This window comes from Lepisma saccharinum, chromosome 7, assembly GCF_977018435.1.
Source record: "Lepisma saccharinum chromosome 7, izLepSacc3.1, whole genome shotgun sequence".
Lineage (NCBI taxonomy): Eukaryota > Metazoa > Arthropoda > Insecta > Zygentoma > Lepismatidae > Lepisma > Lepisma saccharinum.
The window spans coordinates 6,753,663-6,777,862 of NC_139235.1; positions in this window are offsets into that span (position 1 = coordinate 6,753,663).

Here is a 24,200-nt window from a genome sequence, read left to right on the forward strand (position 1 = left end):
GGGAGAAAAATAATTTATATACACAATTTTTTTTAAAAAAAAAGGTCAAATATCATTGAAAAAGGCAAAAAAAAAGGCATTATAATTAAAAATAGGCAGTGGGGTCCCAAATAGGCAAGATAGGCAAAAAGAAAAGGCTTCTAAAACATTCGAAACAACATAAAAAACGTATATCCGGAAAAATTTTATCAATATATGCAGTAGATAAAAAGAGGCATTTTGCCAAACTTCCGGGCTCTAGTGATTGTTGACCTGTGTTACTTAGGGTGTTAAGCGGAGGTGAAAACTGGAAAGAATATTGGAGAAACCAAAGTGATTCACGATCAGAGCAGTGTTGCCACATGAAGGGAAATTTCCCTTTTGCAGGGAAATTCGGACCGAAGTTTTAGCGAAAAGGGAAAAGGGAATTTCGATTAAAAATACCACAATTACAGGAAAATTTTAAGGTCATCTGACTACATTATTACAGTTTATGTTAATTTTGAATTTCATAACCACATTTTTATGTTATTTATTTATTTTGCTGTTCCTACTTGTTTCTGCTCCTTTAAGTTTATTATACGTTGCTTTTATGCATCTTTGGATAAATAGTAACCATGAGGATTAACCTGGGACATCTGGTCAGGAAGTGAGGAAACCGAAATGTGATTTTTTTAAAAATATATTTTTTATTCAAACGAATAACGAAATCAAAGGAATACTTAACTACGTACTACTGCTGCTTCCACCACCACCACCACTAATAATGCTACTACTACTAATTATTATTATTATTATATAATTGGCTTAGGTGAAGGGAAAACTTGGCCCAAAAAGGGAAATTTTGTCCCTTGGAAAGGGAAATTGTGCCCTCATATTGTGGCAACACTGGGTCAGAGTTTTCTAACGGTGGAAGCGGCCCCGGCGCCTACCCAGCGTCGAATAACATGGGTACCTGGGGGAAACCCTGGGGGGTAAAGGCGGTCAGGGGCGTGATGCTGATCACATCACCCCCACTCACGACCGGATCAAGAAAGTGTGGGGCGTTACCCCCACACCCCCTATACGCCTTCATGGCGTGGTGCTATGCACAGGGGAACACTTTACTTTTACCTTTACCTTTACCTGGGTCAGAGTAGAGAAATTATTTCAACGTGCATAAGTTTATGAAGAAAGAAGCTGACAGTGGTTTCGCGTTGAATGTTAAACAAGTGCAAAAGCGTGTTTTCGCGGCTCGCCAGTAAGTACTTTGAAACGCATCTGAAACAAAAATGATCGCAACAAAGTAACTGGGAAGTAATTAGTAACGCCTAACAAACCACGCAGAAGAAAGAAGGTGATGTGGACGAATTTGACAAGTGTGTTATTCGTAGAACAATTGACGATCATGAAGGACAGTGCCGTGCTTTAGATTCGTAAATATATTATTTTTAATGAGACAACAGCATAGCATACAGCCTTTACAGGAGCGTATATTTTAGGCTACCTATGCTATCTGCGAAGCCTGACGTCTAGAGAATAAAATTCAGGAGAAAAATCGATCAGAAATTGTAAATATTATTATTCATATCAGTGAGATTATTATGCCGATTCTGGAGTTGGCAACCTGATTTCTTATGAGTTGGCAACCTGATTTGTTATGAGTTGGCAACCTGATTTCTTATGAGTTGGCAACCTGATTTGTTATGAGTTGGCAACCTGATTTCTTATTAGTTGGCAACCTGATTTCTTAGGAGTTGGTAAATTTATTTGTATTCATAGCCTAGGACCACGTGACATAATGAGATAGCCCAGATCTTGGATTCAGTATACGCCACTGAGCCTTTACCAATTTCATGTCTAGTGGAATTGTAACTTGCGTGAATTGCAACACTGCTCCTATGAGTCACGTGACGTATTCTGCAGACGACAAACCTTCCCCGCTTTGCGAATGCCACAGTTCAGGCTAAACCGAATCCGCTGTACGTACATTATCTGTGCACGAAATTCGAACATTCTCCAGTTAATTTGCAATCTTTTTAGATATTAAAATTAATTATTTTGTGACCTTTCCCGGCTTTAGTAAAATATCTTAAGAAGGCATATAATTTACAACTTTAATAATTTCATGTAAATATTGTAAAAGCCTAAATTGCAATGGGCTTATGCTTGGGCCAGTTTCTCCTGCTTTCGATCCAGGTTCTTGCGATACTATCAAACCGTGATTCATCTTGGAAGGGTTTGCCGTTACAGATTTGTACGCAGATCTGCCAGTGGATAAGTGTTGATGGAATTGTGCATAAAGGACAATAAATAAGACATACAGGGTGTCCGAATTGAAACGCCCTAATTTCAAATACTTATATTAAACATAATATACAGGCAAGAATACTGTGGTAGGTGGTAGAGGTTAGCTGTGAAAATTTTAAATAGGTAATGAATAGTAAGGAATCCTTTATTTCGTATCGTTCCAGGTGGTGAAAAGTGAAAATGACAATCAATGCTGAAGAAGCGCAAACTGTGTGGTGGTACGCAGAATTGGGATCCATTATTGCTAGAAATCCGTTCGTACACAATATTTGGAAGAGCAATCTCACGTGACGCTGTACGAACGGATTTCTTGGGACTTCTTGCAAATGCATCTGCAATGCGCTGAACGTTTTCCTCTGATGTTCGTGATCGGCCACCACCATGCCTCTTAGCGACAGATCTCTTGGCATCGGCCCGCGGCGGAGTGGTTAGCACATCGTGCTCCGACGCTAGGTGTCCCGGGTGCGTATTTACAAACCCTCGAGTGCTGCAGAACCAGAGGTACATAACGCTGTCTTATTGGCTGTGTGCACCGGAAGAGTTTATGTTCCTTGTCCGTCGTTCCTTGTTTGTCTGTTCACAGGATAAGTATGGGAAGATCAGACTCGTGATTGTTTAGAAATAAAATTTGGAATCAAATTATCGAAATTATGTTAAGAAATATATATTTGTATGGAAAAAATGTTAAAATTGTTTTTGAATCGTTTTCAGGTGACTAAAATCAATATGAAGCCATCGTGAATATAATGTTGATATCTCTGAAAGCGTTTGTAGCTTATACGAAGTGGTTACTGCATTAAAGCAGAAATTTCATGTATGCAATCTTGAAATATTCAAAATGAATCCATTTCTGTATAATCAATCATGGACGTGATATAGAAAATATATGCATAAGTAATTACAATGTCTGCATTGATGTGACTTTAAACAAGAGAACCATTAACTTCTAGAAGAGTTCTAATTTTGTGTACCAAAACCTTAATTAAAAAAAAAAAATGTGCTTAAAATTAATTTCAGTTTGAAGGGCTTTCTTATCTTGTTGGGATGGATCTGTTAAATCAACATTGTCAATTTCAACCCTGCCATCTAGCGTTATCTTGAGGGAACACTGCATTAACTTCCGGAATGACAGCCAATCAGAAGCCACATATCGCTGGAGGTTCTGCAGCACTATAGGGTTTGTAAATACGCGTCCCGGGTTCTAATCCCGGCCTGGGCGTGGATGTTTGTGAGTGTCCATTCATCAATTTCAGCATGTCATCATCACTCATCTCCATCTTCGCAAATTAGCCAAAAGTGGCACAAAAAGCGAAGTAAAATAAAGCAAATCAAAATAAAGAGAATCATACTCTTGGCATCGGGAGGGTCTCTGTGGTACTCTGCACGAAACCGTCGTTGAACTGCAATGATGGATCCCAATTCTGCGTACCACCACATAGTTTGCGCTTTTTCAGCGTTGGTTGTCATTTTCACTTTCCACCCCCTGGAACGATACAAAATAAACGAATCCTTACTATCCATTACCTATTTAAAATTTACACAGTTAAGGTATCATATACCACCTACCACAGTGTTCTTGCCTGTATATTATGTTCAATATAAGTATTTGAAATTAGGGCGTTTCAATTCGGACGGTATATTGGAAAAAAGTTACATGAACCTTTCATTTCACAAAGGAAGGTATATATCCGACACCAGTGACCAGTCACGGCCTGGTCATCCCTGTTAGCCTGACTGAGAAGTCCGATTTGGGTAACCTAGCTGTGACCATTCTCAGGCCCTAGAGGACCAGTGTAGGTGCGTGTCATGTGCATAAAGTGGACTTAAACAACAATTCAAACAAACACACAATGTAATATAAGCATTGTTTGGAGTTTGAGTTTTTGTTTAAGTCCACTTTATGTACAGATAGGCTAATCGGGACTCAAACTAGAGTTTAAAGTGGGATCCGAACCACTATGTGCCTCCATCGGGTATCGAGCTCTGGACCTCTTGATTACAAGGCAATGACGTTACCACCACGCCTTCGGGTAGGCCCAAGCAGTGTTTGGAAATAAGTAACTAACTAATAACCAGAGCGGGTTTTTTGATTGGGTGAGGGTCGTCAACGTATAGAGTCCCATCGCCGCCGTTTTCTGGCTTTCGAGGCTGGAATATGCTATAATAAGTAGCTCCCCAATTGTCTTTGCGACGCTGGGTCAACGTTGAAATTTTGGGAGCTCCCACCGGGAATCGAACCCAAGACAGCTCGCAAAGGCGAAAGCGCTAACAATGTAGCTTCGCGGGAGCCCGTTTTGAAGTAACAAGTTACTTGAACGAATACTACCCGTTTCGCCTTATTGCGTTTTCACCTCCCCCAATACAATCTCGCGTGATTTATGTGACACTAAGTTTCTAAGGTGAAACAGGACATCCCATTTCGGCTTACACTCAAAAAAATTCCCGCCAGGGAATATTATCGACAAAAGGGTCATTATTATTAATGTATTATTAACCTAACCTAACCTAACCGACAGGACAATGGGAGCCAAGGTACGCAACATCACAAGCTCTGCGCTCCCGTTATGAATTACCCTTCGAGTCGATAATATTCACAGGTGGGAATTCTTTTGTGTGTAAGGCGATACAGGATAAGGCGAAATGGGATGTACCGTTTCGCCTTAGAAAGTCGTGCCACATAAATCATTTGAAATTATATTGGGAGAGGTGAAAACGCAATAAGGCGAAACGGGAGGACACGACTTGAACGCACGTGCAAGGAATAGTTACTTTTGGAAGACTTCTAACTTTAACTAGCTACTCAACGCAGTTACTTTATTGCAATAGAAGTTACCTTACCAATAGTTACATATACAGTAACTTTGGGGAAGAGCTAAAATTTCGCAACTCTTGTTCCAATTATGTGTCTTCTCTGGATGCTAAGGTTATAGAATTTTCGGAAAATCGCCTAAGGCAAGGAAGATAGGCTTACTTCCATGCTATATTTACAGAATCCACGGTCTGATTCCGCCGCTAGAAGCACTACTGCTACTGTGTACAGTGCTTGGCTTGATAGGATTGTTTCCTCTTTGGTGTTATACCAAACCAGCGCCGGATTTCGACACGTTGTAAGAATGCATCAGTCGTAAAGTTACAGGTGACACTACTCAAATGTTGCATTATATGCTCCGTGACATAGAGTGCTGTTCGTACAGTGTTGGTCACCAGAGATGCCCACGTGGAAGTCCTAAGCATATGCCCCAAAATTTCAGTTACATGATCTTAGGTGCACGTTCACTGAGAAAGTTGAAATCAGAGTCATTATTTTTGGACGCCCCGTATTGTTTTCTCGGAGATTCCTCCTTTGAAACCGGAACGGATTGGAGTTTATGTATCGAGACGAGACCGAGAACGAGACGAGAAGTGATCGAGTATTTTCCTTATCTCGGTAGCATCCTGAGATAAGTTACCTCGAAGAAAATCTAAATTCTTCCTTGACGTATACATGCTCTGCGAAGCAGAAAGGGGGTTGAGGAAGGGTGGGTGGTTTGTACTCTTCTTTTCTTTCCAGCACGAGAAAACTCGACGATACGATGCGAAAAAAAAAAGGCTGATTTAAATCCATTAAAAATCTTGCATCGAGGCATTTTAATGCGGAAACGATTTGCATCATTTATCAACTAGGAAAAGGAAAAAACTTGACTTCATTGCTGCGTCTCTGTTTCTTGGAGGTCTTTGCCAAAGCAAAGAAATTCGTCTTTTTCTTAAAAGGAACGCTTCTAAATACATGAGGATTGGATATAAATATTGAATGAAATAAGAAGCTCGCTTTTTTACTGCCTCCCCTCCCCCTACCTCTTGAGGAGAAAGAGTCTCTACAATTTCAGGACGTTTTTACGTGAATTTTTCATGTTCTGCTAGACGTTCTTCTAATTTGCGATGTACCGTTGTCATTTCTTAAAGCTGTTTGACAAAGTTATACGAAATTTTGAAATTCAGTTATGAATGTGGTTTAATTAAATTGCATAAGCAGGTTATTCATTTTTAGTGGAGGTATTTGGCCAGGTTTCAGTGACTGGAATTAAAATTATGAGTATGTCAACTCTTATGATCTGTCACGTACATTCACGGACACTTCTGAGTTGAAAAGTCAATGGGGTTGTTAGAACGCAGAAGTGTCTGTGACTGTACAGAGAAATAAACCTACATATCAACAACGACATAGCTACAGAATAAATCACATGAATTTAAAGGAAGTATATGGATTAAGGCTCGGCTGGATTTTTGGCATGCAAATGGGCGAAATGTTTCAAATTTTCCTCTCCATTCGAAAAATCTCTTGGATATTTCAAAAATATGAAAAATTACATCCGTTTAGAATTCCTTCTAGAGCATTGACGTGAATTTTCATGTAGTTTCTTTCACTGTTGTCTAGATATTATCAATAGTTTTGTGATTACATAAGTCTATCAAACTATTGATAATATCTAGACATCAATGAAAGAAAACTACATGAAAATTCACGTCAATGCTCTAGAAGAAATTCTAAGCGGATGTAATTTTTCATATTTTTGAAATATCCAAGAGGTTTTTCGAATGGAGAGGAAAATTTGAAAAAAATCGCCCATTTTCATGCCAAAGGTCCAGCCGAGCCTTAAAAACATCCGAATGGTTAGTGCTTTCCCCTTTGATGCGAGAGGTTCCGGTTTTGATCGCTCTAAACTTAAATGTTGATCCAACATAGTGTGGGTAAGGAACTACAAGAAAGGAATAGTAGCGAACTCTGGTGTTGAAAGCCAGAAGACAGTGATGGGCTGACCACACCTTACCCAAATCGTTCGCAAACAACTATCGCACGATGAGGTTTTGCTCTTAGTATGGATTGATATTGCTTTGTTGAAATGAATTTCTTTTCGACAACAAGGTAAAAAATATATAAATATTTGAGAAATAACATTCCTACATCTTTGATAAAGACTGAGGTTGCTGAAAGCCACGTAGCACACGGATAGAGAAATGACACAGGGCAACACACAAGAGATACATTGCGAATAGAGATCCAGGTGACAGAGCCTTGTTATCCGGTCATAATTCAGTATCCATGTTGCATTACGAAAGGATGTTGACATTTAAGTGTCTTCCGATAAGATCACCTAAAGTTTACATACGCCGAAATCAATTCCTCGCAATAGAAAAAGAGGAGAGAAATCGCACAAAATTCTGGTTACTGATAATTTGGAGGAAATAGTGATGTAGATTTTAGTCGTGTCTAGTAGTCAGTTTTTATCGGAGATAAAATTGACGTCAGCGTAAATTTTTTTCATTCCAAAAGGTGAACCGGAAAGCAAACACACTCTTGAATCAGGTTTACGGATTCTGAGTAAGTAGATATTTTTACCAGATAATCAATCGGTCACTTCCCCGAAACATTTCACTTTCGTTCAGACGTTGATAATATTGAACCGCAACTATTTATACAGAAGCTGTAAACATTGGTATCCTTATGTGGGAAGCGGAGAAATAGCAAGGGAAAACTACTTTTACCTTGAGTAATGTCCGTGGAATGACATTGGTCTCTTAAAACAAACGTTTGTAAGAGGCAGAAATAACTGAAAACTAGGTGTGACTGGATGCAACAAGGTCTCTCACATAAACGATTGGCGACCTAATACTTCAATACAGGAATTTCATCGCTATTGCCGAATAGTGCGGAAATTTACTGTTACAATGATGAAAATAATGAACAATCAGGAACACCTGGGAATTATTAAGGATTCGAACCCAGGAATCCTGCCTTTGCAGCTCGTTACACTCTCGTTACTTGTAGTACCACTTTTGATTTTGATTTTTCTCGGTTATTTGACTTGTACAAAATTTTTGATTTGGTGTACAAAATTGTACAAAAATAGTTTATTTCGGAATTCTCGAAAGTGGTACTACAGCATTTACTTGTAGTACCACTTTTGATTTTTCTCGGTTATTTGACTTGTACAAAAAAATTTATTTGTTGTACAAAATTCCTATAATGTTTTATTGTGATTTTATGAATGGTTTTATCTAAATTGAATTATCCTCAAGGACCGAAAAAGTATTGCAAATAACATCATAACATAACAACATTTCATAAAACTAACTGGGGTTTCTAAGAAACACACTCCTGTATTTCGACAAGTTCGTAGATACAGCAGAAGCCAATATGAGGTAACATATGGTAGAATAGAAGATAATTCAATAGCATATATTAATGTAATCGGCGTTTCAAATCACTGCTCACCTGTTCATTTCGGTCTCTTCCGCACGTGGCGCCATCTCTGTTTTACATTTTTCGCTTCCTCCAGCGACCATCATCAGAAGTAACGCCAAGCCTCTGGAAAACTTCCAGGTGTGTCAGAGACAAGAGCCTCGCGGTTCGTGGAGCGAGACGAATAGCGTGTCAGTGATCTTGTCCTCAACGAATTACCATATTCAAAACAGGCGCATTTGAATTTTGCGTGCATATATGTAGGAATTGACATAAACTGAAAGAAAAATTGAACTGATAGATATGTCCGGCTGAGGGAGGGATGTTGTGCCCTTATGTCTCCAGTTGTTACGCCTGCTTTTTGTCTTGCGGAAACAGGTGGTTCGGCCGGGTATGCTAATTCTTCAAAGGGGGTTGTTGCACCAATAATGCTCGTCTTCCTGCCTGCACGGTTTATATTTCGGAGTTGCATATGGATTCTTCTGACTGTGATTCAGAGCTTGAATATGTTACAGCCGAAATGCTGGGTTGATGACTGGCGTATCATGCTGTTTTGGAACACCTGTGCCGATAGACTGTAGCCTTTATCTTTGCAAGCATCTCTACCTTACTGCAACATATGTTCCGTTCAGTGGCGACTGTGGTTCGGCTTCATTTTGCTCCGATGCGAGCTAAAAACACAAGCGTTCCTGGAAGGGCGATAAATTGTGTTGCCAAAAAGTTTCAGTTTGGGTAGCCATAAGATTGGACAAAATATTTTCTGTCGAGATGTATTTCAGTATCATCTGCTAAGGTTAGCTTGTTCCTCTCTCTTTCCCTCTCCAACTCAGTGATTTTTCCACACATCCCCAACACTCCCTAATATCAGAAAGGCCCAAATTTCGGTGATTTTGGCTCACAATTTACCCTTTCACCCCTAAACACAAACTAAAAACCATCGGATGGAAGATTATGAATAAACACCTACTCCCATTCTCTTCCTCTTCGTATCATTCTCTATTTTATGTTTTTCTGTGTGTGTTATATTTTATGAATTGTTCTCTTGCTTAAAATCTGCAAGCTGTTATGTGTGTTGCCTAACTCCACGGCGATAAGTGGAGTTAGGTTATTTTCAATGGCAACTTCTACCAGCCCCGTAGAGCCTTTCAGGAAAGCGAGTATTACAGGATATATGCGTCCCACTTTCATTGCTGGTGACTGTACATATATGTAAAATGCAATAGAACGTGATACTTATATGTTTGTTATACATATGTTTACACATTTAGCACTAAATATAAATCCGTTCCCTGCTTAGGGCTATTCGGCAGCCGAATTCTCGTCTAGACATTGGTTCGGCCACCAAGAAAGTAGCCGAGCAAAAACAAACGTTCTGACATTACGTATACCTAGGGACGTGAAGTTTTTGTTCTAACGATAACACTGAAAACTTTAGGAAAGCAAAATAAAGTGTTCAAAATGTATTTGGGTAGGTAAAGGAAGCAAGTTTTCGGTGTTTCGGAAACGCGAAATAACACGACCTATGCCATTTTTCAGAATAATATCGAATTTTACCACTTTAACGCGAAAAACGTACCGAAATGAGAAATATTAACTGAGGATAACATTACTTCTGTTCAAAAAGAACTACGTGAAGCTTTATTCTGTCATTTGTAGTGTGGCTGGTAATAGTTCGATTCAAAAGAAATTGTCACGCTTCACTTATTGCAGTTTGGCGCAAACATGACTGACAGTGTGTAACCTCGTTCTGAAATAGAATTCGCTCGGAGTCTTCACAGTAGGGAAATTTCGTAAGTACGGGAAAATTTTCATGGAAAAGCACCTGTTGTGTTTTGGAAAGGGTGTGTACACAATATTGTATTTTGAGGTCACAGAGGGATTTTTTTTTGGCATCGAAATTCAGGGAAAATAAAACGAAAACTTCATGTCCCTACGTATATCAACCGTCCATATCTCCAAATGGAAAGGCTTAAGTCAACGTCCTTTAAAATGCCCGCTCATCCCATCAAAATATTTTGATGGCATGGTCTGCATGCACCCTGCGAGTACCCCAGGACCTGTATACACACAAAACTATCACATGTAACATTTCAAAACGAGCATAACCTTTAAACAGAGTAAGTTTGCATTACGTGTACATAGATGGCAGCAGCGTATCTATGTTTTGATATCTTATAAATCTCGTGAAACAACAAGGCTAATTGAACTCTATGTAGATTCAGTAAAGCGTAAGTTATACACTTAAAATAACAAGATATATTATCTTACACTAATAAGCTATTTTGTCCTTTCATGAGAACTAATTTCAATTTACATCAGGAATGAGCTTTCATTATTAGTAATAAAGGCTTGGAAGAATATGACAAATTGTGAATGTTTATAAACAAAATTTATATTTTTGGAGAAGGTAAGAATTACGCTATCTGCCTTCCTAATCCTCACCTAACGTGATGCCTGATGCATGGGCTCAGAGGCTTGCCCCATGGGGGATTATGGGGTCATTACCCCCCTTGACCCAGTATTCCTAAAAAAAAAATGTCAAAGGAAGGAAGATATACGAAAATGAGGACTGACTACCAAGAAAAAGTATACGTAACCCCCTCCTTTCTAAAATCCTAGGCTCGCCACTGCCTGAGCTTGACTAGTGTTGATGGCTTCCTGGAAAATGAGCCCAGATCAAAAGGACAGACTTGTTTTCCTATGAAATTACAAATTATTTAAAAAAATAATGATTAGTAATAGTGTTGGGATGAATTGTGGATACACGCAGCCAACGACGTCACAAATTATGCACTTTTTGTGTGTATACATGTTGAGTTCTGACTGCAGTGACAGCCCGCAGTTTCCACGGTTCAATAGACATCGCTGTATGCAGTGTTGCCACGTTTCACGTACGTCTTTACTCAGCTGAATAAAAATCTGTATAAAATCGGTTTCGCAAATGTGAGTTGACAATGATAATGGATCTTAGAAACGGATACAGAGAGCTTGAAAACAAGACAAAAATTGTATTTGTAAGACTACCCAATACTAAGAAAAAGTTGTTTTGCCAAATTAATAAGAACGGTTTTTTGACAAATTTTAAAAATCTGAAAATTACGAATTGTGTTTAGAACCTTTCTGTCTACACCATACTAAAATTTCATCACAATCGGACAACCCGTTGTTTATTTATATAATTTCAAAGAGAGAAATCGTTTGCAAAACTCGAGAAAAGAGGCACTTTTTTCCTTCTCGCGACTATAAAAAATATAAGGCATGCTCGAAAGAAAATTGGTTAGCATAGATTAACGCAGAATTGAATAAGCTAAATTTTGATGTAACTCGTTTTTTTTGTAGGTCTACTGGTTAATTTTTAATCTCAGTCTAAACACGAGTATCTATAACTTTTAATCCGATTGTAGTTTTTTTTATAGTACACGTTTTATGTGTATTTGAAGCTCGAAGTGATGAAAATCTTTGGACCTAAAAGGGATGAGGAGACAGGTGAGTGGAGAAGGTTACATAATTTAGAAGTACATCATTTGTATTCATGTCCAGATATTATTAGAATGATTAAATCAAGAAGACTTAGGTGGGCAGGCCATGTGGCACGAATGGGAGAGGAAAGAGGAGTTTACAGGATTCTTGTTGGGAAACCTGATGGTAAGAGACCTGTGGAAAGGCCAAGACGAAGATGGAGGGATAATGTTGAGATGGACCGTAAGGAAGTCGGTAGGGATGGAAAATAGTATATAGATTTTGCTCTGGATAGGGACAGATGGAAGGCCTGTGTTGCTGCAGCCATAAATCTTCGGGTTTAAGAAGGCTAGAGAGTTAGTTAGTTAGTGATGAAAAGTAGTTTCTGTAAAGAGTGCAAAAAGTGGACAAAATATTGAATTTGTGTACGTCAACAAGCCTCGCAATAAAAAAAAATCATATCTTAAAACAAGGAAGGAGTTAAAGTCACAGTGAACAGCAACTTAAAAAAAAGAAGAAAAAGAATATAATTTTGTTTATCTTCCAGTTGAGTGTCTATTTGTTCTTCCTAGTTCCATTTACCCGCTTGGTGTTTATTGGAGTGCCTCTGCCTTACAGTCTCGACACCAGATCCCTTTGCACTAGCTGTCACAGTGCACTTCCGGTAAACCCGACAGGCGTCACTCGCACTTCCGAAAATGGCGGACATTCCACGTCGGAAGCGAGGGGGCGGGGAGCTTCACAGCTCATAACCGGAAGTGCCTTTCGCGTCTTCTTCCGGCACCTATCTTCGTCCACGCTTTTCCCGCCTTTTCCCCTTGATCTTCCGTCTGTCTGCACCCATTCTCTTTTCCACTTAGCCTCCTTGTCTTGGATGCTTTTTTGCTTCTTTTTAGCTCTTCCCTGTTTATCCCCTTCCCCGAATTGTGGCCCTAAAAAGGGCTGCGGTTTTGCGCTGTTGCTTCTGGCTCTTCGGTGTGGTGCCTTCCTGTTGTTCACCCTCGGCATTGTCCCCCTCTCTTTTCTTAGTCATTTCTTTTCATTGTTGCGCTCTGGTTCAATCGATTTCTCCTTATGATAGGCTTCATGGGCCACACTATGGAAGTGTATCCATCCTTAGGTGTTTTATGCCAAATTTTTAAGGGGTGTGGAGAAAGCTAATCGACGATGATGATATTAATTTAGTATTATCTCTTGCCTGAATCAAATCACTACTGTAAGTGGAGTGAGGAAACAGTCCGACAGTCCAAGGTATAGACACCAATCATCGCGAGGTTGCTGGCCGAACAGGTCAGTGCCCCTTAAAATTGGTACAGTTTCAAATTAGAGAAAAAACTAAAAATTTATACTTTAATAGTCAAGAAACAGATAAATCCCAATTAATCAGTATTCTATCAAAATAATCAGAGGAAAAATGAATTAATTCGACGTAACTGAGCATAATATGCAGGAGGGGGGGGGGATTGACTGATCTGCTACTACGTTCAAGGAAAATCGCCAGAGTATCAAAATACATTGCAAATATATTTAATTGTTAAAAGCGACACTAGATGGCTGTAGTGCATAAGGTATTACAAATTGGTCTCCTGCAAGTCTATCCACAAGTAAGATAGGTCATTGCGCATGTAAAAAGAGGAGCATAGTTTGATTAGTAAAGATAGATAATAACTCTCTTTACAAAGGAATATGTGTGGTACATTAGAATCTGGAAATAAGTGCTATGTACCGGTATTTTCTCTATATTATAGTTTAAATATAATCTCAGACAGCAGAGAGAATGTGATCATAGAACGTTTTCGTGATGGAAAATATTATTACCACAGATACCTACATAGATTGTTTTTCATTTTGTTCAGTTTCTTCAAGCATGGAATTCAGATTGTTCGTGCTTCATTTCCTCACCGGCAGGATTTTTTCCTCGGGGGGGGGGGGGGAAGTAAGGTTTCACATCTGGTCTCTCAGTCGTAGAAAGTTATATTTATTATTAGTCATTATTTTACAAATCACAAAATTGAAATTGAATTGAAAAATACTTTGGCGTTGTTGACAAGTTCAGAGCTGAATCCACTATTTAACTGGAATCGCTTTTTAGCACATCGTGCTACGATGCCGAGGTTCCGAGTTCGAATCCTGGCCTGGGCATGGGCCTTCATCAATTTCATTACATCATCACTCATCGTCATTTTAGCGATTAGTTAAAAATGGCAGAAAAGCGAAGTTAAATAAACTAAACCAATCAATCAATCAACCAACCAACCAACCAATTAATCAATCAACCAATCAATCAACAAATTAATTAACAGATCAATCAACAAAAACCAATCAATCAACCAATCAATCAACCAACCAACCAGTCAACCAATCAATATTTCTTTCTTTCTATCATTTTGTTGAACAGTTCTTTGTTTGTATCTTTGCACGAAGCACAGATATTTTTATTTTATTTATTTGCCATCTACAGAGAAAGGATATCTCCAATTACATAGGCGTTAATAAAATTATAAATAAAGTAAATGTGAATATAAGTTAGATTAAATAGCATGCATACATATCACATAGATATAACTATAACATAAGTATTCTTACATAATGCAGAGTAATGATGCGCTCGCACAAATATACATATACAACCTCTGACAATAAAGTTCGGTGAATGATCCTGAATATCCAAAGTAGACGAATTCTTAATGAAACCTACCTTACTGTCCTTCGAAGTAGTCCCCTCCCATGGCTATGCACCGTTGAGAACGGCTGTACATGTCCTGGAAACTTTTATAAAAGTCTTATTTCGGGATGGTGTTAAAGACCCTCGTCACGTTCCGTTGGATGTCCGGAATATCCTCAAATCTCTGAACTTTCAAAGCGATTTTGTTGCGTGGGAAGAGAAAGAAATCTGGAGGATTCAGATCCAAATTTCTTGCAATGCATTGCTACAGAGGATGAGAGCTGGTGTGTGAGGTACGACCCTGAAACGAAACGCCAAAGCATGGAATGGCGTTCTCCTGCATCACCCCGTCGGAAGAAGGCCAAGGCGGAAAAATTGTTGTTCCCTCCGGCAGGAATTCCTTGTGGATCATGCCATCACTGTCAAAGTAAGTGATAAGCATCGTCTTGATGCGGGATTTTTACGCCTTGACCTTCTTCCGACGGGGTGATGCAGGAGAACGCCATTCCATGCTTTGGCGTTTCGTTTCAGGGTCGTACCTCACACACTAGCTCTCATCCTCTGTAGCAATGCATTGCAAGAAATTTGGATCTGAATCCTCCAGATTTCTTTCTCTTTCCACGCAACAAAATCGCTTTGAAAGTTCAGAGATTTGAGGATATTCCGGACATCCAACGGAACGTGACGAGGGTCTTTAACACCATCCCGAAATACGACTTTTATAAAAGTTTCCAGGACATGTACAGCCGTTCTCAACGGTGCATAGCCATGGGAGGACAGTAACGTAGGTTTCATTAAGAATTCGTCTACTTTGGATATTCAGGATCATTCACCGAACTTTATTGTCAGATGTTGTATATACACATACAACAATACATATACACACATACATATATAAACTATCCATAAATCCACAACCAATATTATCATTAGAGAATATAGTATAAAAGAAACAAATTTCTCATGATACATATGCAGATTAGATTTGTTCAGAATAAATATATCCATAATCGGATAGAAACAATAATGAAATAAATTCATACAAATGTTAATGGACACATATCCATATATCAGAGACCACTTCATCTACTCTCCTTCATGGTACCTCTGATCCGTGTTTTTACGCACTGAAGGATACTAGGGGGTGGGGGAGTGATTCAAAATGACGGTGCGTGAATTGTCAAGATCATATCTTGACTTTGGGAAATGATTTCTTGGCATTTCGGGATTCCGAACTGTCGAAAAATCCTAAAGGATTAGGCTAATTCTTGAAATTACAGTTTTTATTCTAGAAGTGGAAAAACAATCACTTGAGGGGAAATAGTGTGTAGAATTTGAGATTTCCCTGACCTGGTAGCGAAATTACAATCTTTTTCAGTCTCCAACGTGGGGATTATGACATTTTTCTTTTCCAATCCCGTCTCGCACACTCCTAGTTACGGCTGCCAACATGATTCTAATAATGTCTCCGATGATTTGATTGATTGATTGATTGATTTGGTGTTTTAAGTCCATTTTATGCAGAGTAAGGCTAATCGGGACTGGACCTATAGTTTAAAGTGGGATCTGAACCACTATGTGCCTCCACCGGGTATCGAACGTGGGACCACTTGATTACAAGGCGACGACGCTACCACTGCGCCATCGGGGAGGCTAATGTCTCCGAAGAAAACGTTCTCTCGTTTCCTAACTTACAGATTATACGTAAATACAGGGAACAATATTATTTGTCATGGACATAACTTAGGGGGTCTATTTTTTATGGGGGGGTACAGAATCGACTTGTGCTTACTTTTGGTGGACAATCTAAAAGTTTTTAATCTAATAAAAAAATACCGTGCAGGATTTTTTGCTAAATAACTTACATTCGTGAAATCACAAATTTTATTATTTCGCTCCTCAGGTTCCAGGAAATTAACAGAGTAAATTAGTAATTATAGTTATTGTCAATTTTAATAAATCTAAAAATTTGTGGGGTCAAGTGCGCCTTTTCCCTTACGGTTTTATTGGTAACAAAATATCGCTAAAATTTCACCATTTCAGTGAACTTTTTGAGATACCTCAGCGGGGGAAAGGAGGAGGACAATGACCCCTCTACCCCCTTGATCTTGTGCTTCAAACAGGTATCTATCATCCGCAATGGTTGGCATCACTGCACCCATTGCATAATAGCTCACACTTCAAGTATCAGAACAGACGCTATGGAAGTCTTTTGGCGAACCTACTTTGATTAAGATTTTGCCACGCTAATCAAGAAAGGGGGAGGGGGGTATTCTGTGTTTGCATAAAGGCCACAACCTCGGGGGAACAAGGGGCGGTATATTTTAATTATGCCGACTCATTAACAGTGGATATGCTGAAAGGACCAGAAAAGATCTAAGGAGAATTATTTGTTCCAATGGCTTTGCGGAGGCCTTTGATGTTGTGAAGTTCTGAAAGAATGGAAAGTTGAAACATCGATTGGTTGAGGTTCCGTACCGAAGTGTCTATTGTTGGAGAGATGCTCATTGTTGCAGGTCTTTTGTCTTTGTTGCTGATCCTTGCATTTTGCAACCACCAGTGAAGAAGACCGCCGCTCACGGAATAAATATAAGGACTTCCCTTTATATTTTCATCTTTTGAACGCCCAAAGGCGTCGTCAAGGGGGGAGGTGAAGGTGACTGAAGCCCCTCCTGCTCATCTACATGTCACATACATGAGAAATTTTCAGGAAAAAATTTACAGCAGAGCAAAAATCATAAGTAAAGAGATGGAGAGAGAAGAAATGAGTCCAAAATAAAAAAAAAAGGATCATGAAAGAAGTAGGGAAACTGGAAAAATTAAAGACAGAGAAACAAAAATACGCGAAAAGGGGAGATGAAGGAAAGAAAGGGAAAGCAAACAAAAACAAAAAAAAGTGTTTGAGAAGCATGAAGGGGGAAAAGTACAGGAAGAGAGATATAACAAATAGAGAGGAAGAAGGAGATTGGGAGAAAACAGAAAAAGAAGAGGCGAAGAAAGAAAGACGTAGGTGAAAGCAGAAAGAAGGAGATAGAGAAACATTGGAAAAGGGAAGTAAAGAAAGATAAAGCAAAATAGAAGATGCAAGAAAGAATGTGAGAGATGAACAGAAAGAGAAAGATTAATTGATGTAACCTGACAAGTTAAGTCCCGATATGCGCAGATTAGGGATGGCCAGATCCGGATCCTGGCGGATCCGAAATCCGGATCCGGTTGGTACCGGATCCTAAAGATCCGGATCCTAAAATTTATCGGATCCGGATCCGCGGATCCAGAATTTTCGGATCCGAATCCGATACTTTCGGATCCGGATCCGGATCCGTTTGCCATCCCACATGCGCTTCTTTGGAAAGTAAGAATGTGCTTATAACATATTGTTACCTGCTAATATACATACATACATACATACATACATATATATATATAATGTTCGATACCCGGTGGAGGCACATAGTGGTTCGGATCCCACTTTAAACTGTAGGTCCAGTCCCAATTAGCCTTACTGTGCTTAAAGTGGACTTAAAACACCAACTCAATATATATATATATATATATATATATATATATATATATATAATATTGTAGTGTGACGTCGGGTAAGGTATTGGATCGAGTCACGCCGGGATGTAGCTTAGATAAATACGATATGATTTAAGTTTGAGTTTGTGTAGCAAATTATGTCATCCGTATATGCAGATATCTCGAAACTATCTATACCAAATAAAAGTATAGATATTATATTGTTTATGATTTGACTATTTGTTTTCAATATATATAGTGTGTGTGTGCGCGTGCGCGATTTGTAATTAATTAATACACTTACAAGGGAGGTCTAAGTCTCCCCCTCCGATTTCCATGAAACTTGGCAGGTGTATAGAGGCCCCCCTCAAATGTCAAGATGAGGAGAAACTAAAGTGGGGATCTGACCCCGAAACCACGTAAATATGGCATAGGGCCTCTCTATACACCTGTCAAATTTCATGAGAATCGGAGGGGGACACAGGGGTCAGATCCCCACTTCAATTTGTCCTAATCTTGACATTTGAGATGAGGTTGCCCCCTAGAACAATTTTTTTGCCGAAACAAAAAAACACGTATTTCTTCATTTGGGCCCGTTTATACACACACCTGGCAAGTTTCATGGAAATCGGAGGGGGACACAGGGGTCAAATCCCCACTTCAATATGTCCTCATCTTGACAATTGAGTGGGTTTCGCCCTGTAAAACCGTTTTTTAGCTGAAACAAAAATTTCTTCCTTTTGGCCCGTTTATACACACACCTGCCAAGTTTCATGGAAATCGGAAGGGGACACAGGGGTCCGATCCTCACTTCAATTTGTCCTCATCTTGAAATGTGAGGGGGTTTTGTCCCCGCTAAAATAGTGTTTTAGCTGAAACAAAAAAAACACGTATTTCTTCCATTGGGCCCCACTATACACCTGCCAAGTTTTATGGAAATCGGAGGGACACAGGGGTCAGATCCTCACTTCAATTTGTCCTCATCTTGACATTTGAGGGGGTTTTGCCCCCTAAAACCGTTTTTTAGCTGAAACAAAAAAAACACGTATTTCTTCATTTGGGCCCGTTTATACACACACCTGCCAAGTATCATGGAAATCGGAGGGGGACACAGGGGTCCGATCCTCACTTCAATTTGTCCTCATCTTGAAATGTGAGGGGGTTTTGTCCCCGCTAAAATCGTGTTTTAGCTGAAACAAAAAAAACACGTATTTCTTCCATTGGGCCCCACTATACACCTGCCAAGTTTTATGGAAATCGGAGGGACACAGGGGTCAGATCCTCACTTCAATTTGTCCTCATCTTGACATTTGAGGGGGTTTTGCCCCCTAAAACCGTTTTTTAGCCGAAACAAAAAAACGCGCATTTCTTCCATTGGGCCTCACTATACACCTGCCAAGTTTCATGAAAATCGGAGGGACACAGGGGTCAGATCCTCACTTCAATTTGTCCTCATCTTGACATTTGAGGGGGTTTTGCCCCCTAAAACAGTTTTTTTAGCTGAAACAAAAAAAAATCACGTATTTCTTCATTTGGGCCCGTTTATACACACACCTGCCAAGTATCATGGAAATCGGAGGGGGACACAGGGGTCAGATCCTCACTTCAATTTGTCCTCATCTTGACATTTGAGTTTTTTTTCCTAAAACCGTTTTTTAGCTGAAAAAAAAAACACGTAATTCTTCCTTTGGGCCCCACTATACTGCCAAGTTTCATGGAAATGGGAGGGGGACACTTAGATAACCTCCCTTGTTAGTCTTACACTTTGTAATTATTTAACACTGCATATATTATAATGTTTTATTTTAATTTGTAAAACTGTAACTGTAGAACAATTGTATAATATTTGTATAACATTTCTATCTTGTTATATGTGTTAAAGGTTTCATCCTTGAATGGAATGTCTCACATTTATGTGTGTTTTCATTTCCAATACATTCGAATGAATACATATTCGTTTCAATGGCAATTACAAAATCACCTCTGACATGTGTGCACGAGTGTGTTAGACGATGCTTAGCAAAGTATTTTTGGAACAACACTTGAAAAAAATTCTTGTAGGACTAACGAAAAATTTCTTTGTAATCGAAGATCATAACACCTTTTAAGGTGTGGTAATATTATAATGGGATTGAGATACGAAACTCTCGGATCCGGATCTAGATCCGGAACTTTCGGATCCGGATCCAGATCCGAAACTTTCAGACCCGGATCCGGATCCAGATCCGTAACTTTTGGATCCGTTTGGCCATCCCTAGCGCAGATCGCTGCGGAGCACTTCCTATTACGTCATCCTCCCCACCACTCTTCTACCTCTTAGTCTGGCCTTGAGAGTACGAGTGGTGCCAACTCAGCAAAATTAAGCTAAAACAAATATGACAAACGATTTTTACTGTGTAGATTGACGATGCCGGCTTATATCAGTTTATCAGTGGTTCATTTGATTTTAATCCGGTCTTTGAAAATGCGTGCGGTGCGCGGATCATAAACTGTAGTATTACGCACGCGCGTTAAGGTGTATAACGAAGAGAAACTACTGGGCGAATGACTTCATTTTCTGAATGCGACATCGAGCAGTGGGGTGGGGGTTCTTTTGTTTATCTTACAACAATCGCTACAAGAAGGCAATCTGATAACGTGCTTGCCTGTGTTCTTTTTTAAAGCATTGAAATGTTCTTGCTCTTTACTCTTGGCTGCATATTTATGAAATGCAAAAATCAAATCATGCCGGGTCCAACGAAATCCACAATCTGCTCTGGAAAGACCCTTAGAGGACAGGCCAGAGAAATTGTTTACAATGTTGCAACATATTTGCGAAATCAGAAGGATTTACATAAACTTCAGTATAATGTTGTCGAGTCCACAAGCGCCGCCGGCAGTATCTAAATGGATGGTTTCTCAAGTTTTAAAATAATTGGATTGGATTGATTTGTTGTTTTAAAAGTCCACTTTATGCACAGTAAGGCTAATCGGGACTGGACCTACAGTTTAAAGTGGGATCCGACCCACTATGTGCCTCCAACGGGAATCGAACCCGGGACCCCTTGATTACAAGGCGACGACGCTACCACTGCGGCATCGGGGAGGCCAAGTTTTAAAAGAAGGAAGAGAGTCGTTGGCGAAAGGTGAGTTGAATTTCTGTACTTCGACATGTAGAAAACAGCCCAGGAAAAAGCGAATACAAATTTCGTTGAAAATCCTCAGACCATTCTGCTCCCTCCAGGTTGCAACACTGCGAACCAACGTCGCTGCGAACAATGGAGTGGGGAAATGTCGTGTGAGATGAGCAACAGCTATTTGCAGCGTCTTGTTTTTAAACTTGTCAAGTTATAGATTGCTTTTCTGCCACTTTCGGATAATCGCGAAGTTCAATGAATAAAGCGCCAATGACCTGTCCGGGAAGGATGCTTGATGACAAGATGAAACTGATGAAAGAACAGTCACAAGAGATTCTATCCGGGATCCACTGGCGTCGTAGCGAGCTGTAATAACCATTCCGCCACGAAGCAGAACAATAGGAAGAAACGGGTAAAAGAGAGAAGGGAAAAAGAAAAGATAAACAGAAAGAACGGGAGTGGAAAAAGAGATAGAGATAGAAAGCAAGGAAGCAGTGAAAGAAAGATTGTGGAAAAGAGAAAACCGAGAGATAAGTAAAGAAAGATAGGGAAAGGAAACGATAGAGAAACACAAAAATGGGAAAATAAAGAAAAACAGAAAAAAGAGCATGTAAGATACAAATAGAATGTGCTAATGAACATAGAAAGATAGAATGTGATAGGGGGAGTGAGAGAAAGAAACAAATAGAGAGGGGAAAAGAGAGAGAGAGAGAAAGAAATAGAGGGAGAGAGAAACAGCGTAAAAATGAGGAAGCAAGATAGAGAATAGATGATAAACAGATGTGTATGTGTGTGTGTGTGTGTGTGTGTGTGTGTGTGTGTGTGTGTGTGTGTGAGAGAGAGAGAGAGAGAGAGACAGGCCATCTGCCCAAGAAACAGCCCAAACAAAACCCAGGTGACACCATTCCGAGAATTGGCTAATCACGAAGATGAGCATGAGTGATGATATGATGAAATTGATGAAGGGACAGTCACAAATAAGACCCATGCCTAGATCGAGGTTCGAACCTTGCACTCTTGGTCGACATAACCAACTTGTAGCACATATGCTGATGACACAAGCTCTCCGCCAGACCGTTCCAGCGAGTCCCGGGCTGAAACACGAGCAATAACATTACCAAACGACTTTGATCAATAATTTGTTACGTTAAGCACACAGCCGTAATGGGTAATCGAGACAATCACAGCAATTATGACAAGTGACTGTGTGCACAATGAGAGCGCAAACAATGCAGGGAGCAACAATTCAAGCAGGGGGATTGTTGCCGAAGCAAACTGTTGCACCGCAAAATGCAATGCATTTCCATAATTCATGAAGACTTAATATAATATACTGATAACCCAGCAGTTGTGTCAAAAAAATAATTCTGCCTAGGATTGCACGTTGTTTTGTTTGAGAATGGATGTTTGTACTATATGACTGCTATGAATATGCATAGTATACGGATATAACAGTGTCGTAAGCGTTTGTGTGTCTATATAACTGGATTATAGCCTGGTTCAAAGTGGGGATTAGGGTAGCATATGAAATAAATGAAGGGATAAGTGATCTGAAGCGTGTAGATCATTGGTGCGCCGTCAATATGGTTCAAGAACGAGTATACTGATACGAGATGAAAACGGGACGACATGCCTATATTGAAAATCGTGTGAGATCATATTTAAGGATCATCTTGAAATAGAAATGCTTTAACAGAAGCAGAGACCAAAGAAAAGGAACATGTAAGTTATTAAAACTAGTGCGTGAGGGAGAAAAGTAGAGGCAAAGAAAGAAAGAACGATGAAATATACATACATCAGTGGCGTAGCATGGACATTTCGGGTGGGAACGCCAAGTCCGAAGGAAGGGTCGGCCCTTTCTTGCTTAATCACTTACTTATGGTATTAGTCGCCACAGGTATTGTTTATTTGCCTGAAGTAAGCTGGGTTTTCAATAAAACATCATCCATGCATGTTTTAGCTAGACAATTAGATGCCTCACTATGCCACAAAGGTTTTGAACTCTGGTGTTTTATACCTTTCTGCATGACGCAAGTCATTAGAAAACCTACCTGAATCACAAGCGCCTTTGAACAACAGCAGACGTCATTGTTGTGGTTGATCCAACTACTGATTGATTTGGTTTATTTTACTTTGCTTTTCTACCACTTTCGGTTAATCGCGAATATGAATATGAGTGATGATATTGATGAAGGGACACTGACAAAGAACACCCGTGCTCACGCTGGGATTTGAACCAGCGACCTCTGTCGTCTTCTTGGCGCACTATGCAAAACAGAGTGGATGATCCAAATATCGTACACTTTACTGACGTAACAGTGCCGATTAGTAATTCAGACCACTCTTTATTACATCTTGAGAATGCTGATAAACATTTTAAAATAATTTTCTCCAGAGACCATTCGATGTTAAGAGTTTTCAAATGAATGCTAAACATTTCAATTGACACAATATTAAGCAGTTAGATAATAACGAAAAAATACAATTAAAAAATTAATAGTTTTGCGGGTTAAGTGGTAGAGCAGCAACACGCTGAATTTCTACCACGAGGACTTCACCAACTTACTTCACAAAAACTGTGTTGATCTTTTAGTTTCTAATGCACATCGCTGTTCGTGCGATAAATCATACAATGCAGTGACCATTAAGAAGCAGTATATTTGAGATTGGTAAAGTTACGTCAGTCAATATTGCGTATTGTAGCATCACATAGCACGAGTTGCATGAGAGCGAAGAACCGGGTAGGAATGCTACCGCTGTCTTCTGCTTCAGAAGGCAGGAAGGGTCACATGAACCAATCACGGTAGACCTCTCGTACGCCAGCGTAAGAGAGCCCATTTACGCGCGTGCTGTAGAAATGGAAGCTTTCCCTCCATAAAGGCAGCAAGGAATATAGGAGTCCTGTACGCCGAACCTGCTCGGCGTCCAGCCAGGAAAGGCATTGAAAAGAGAT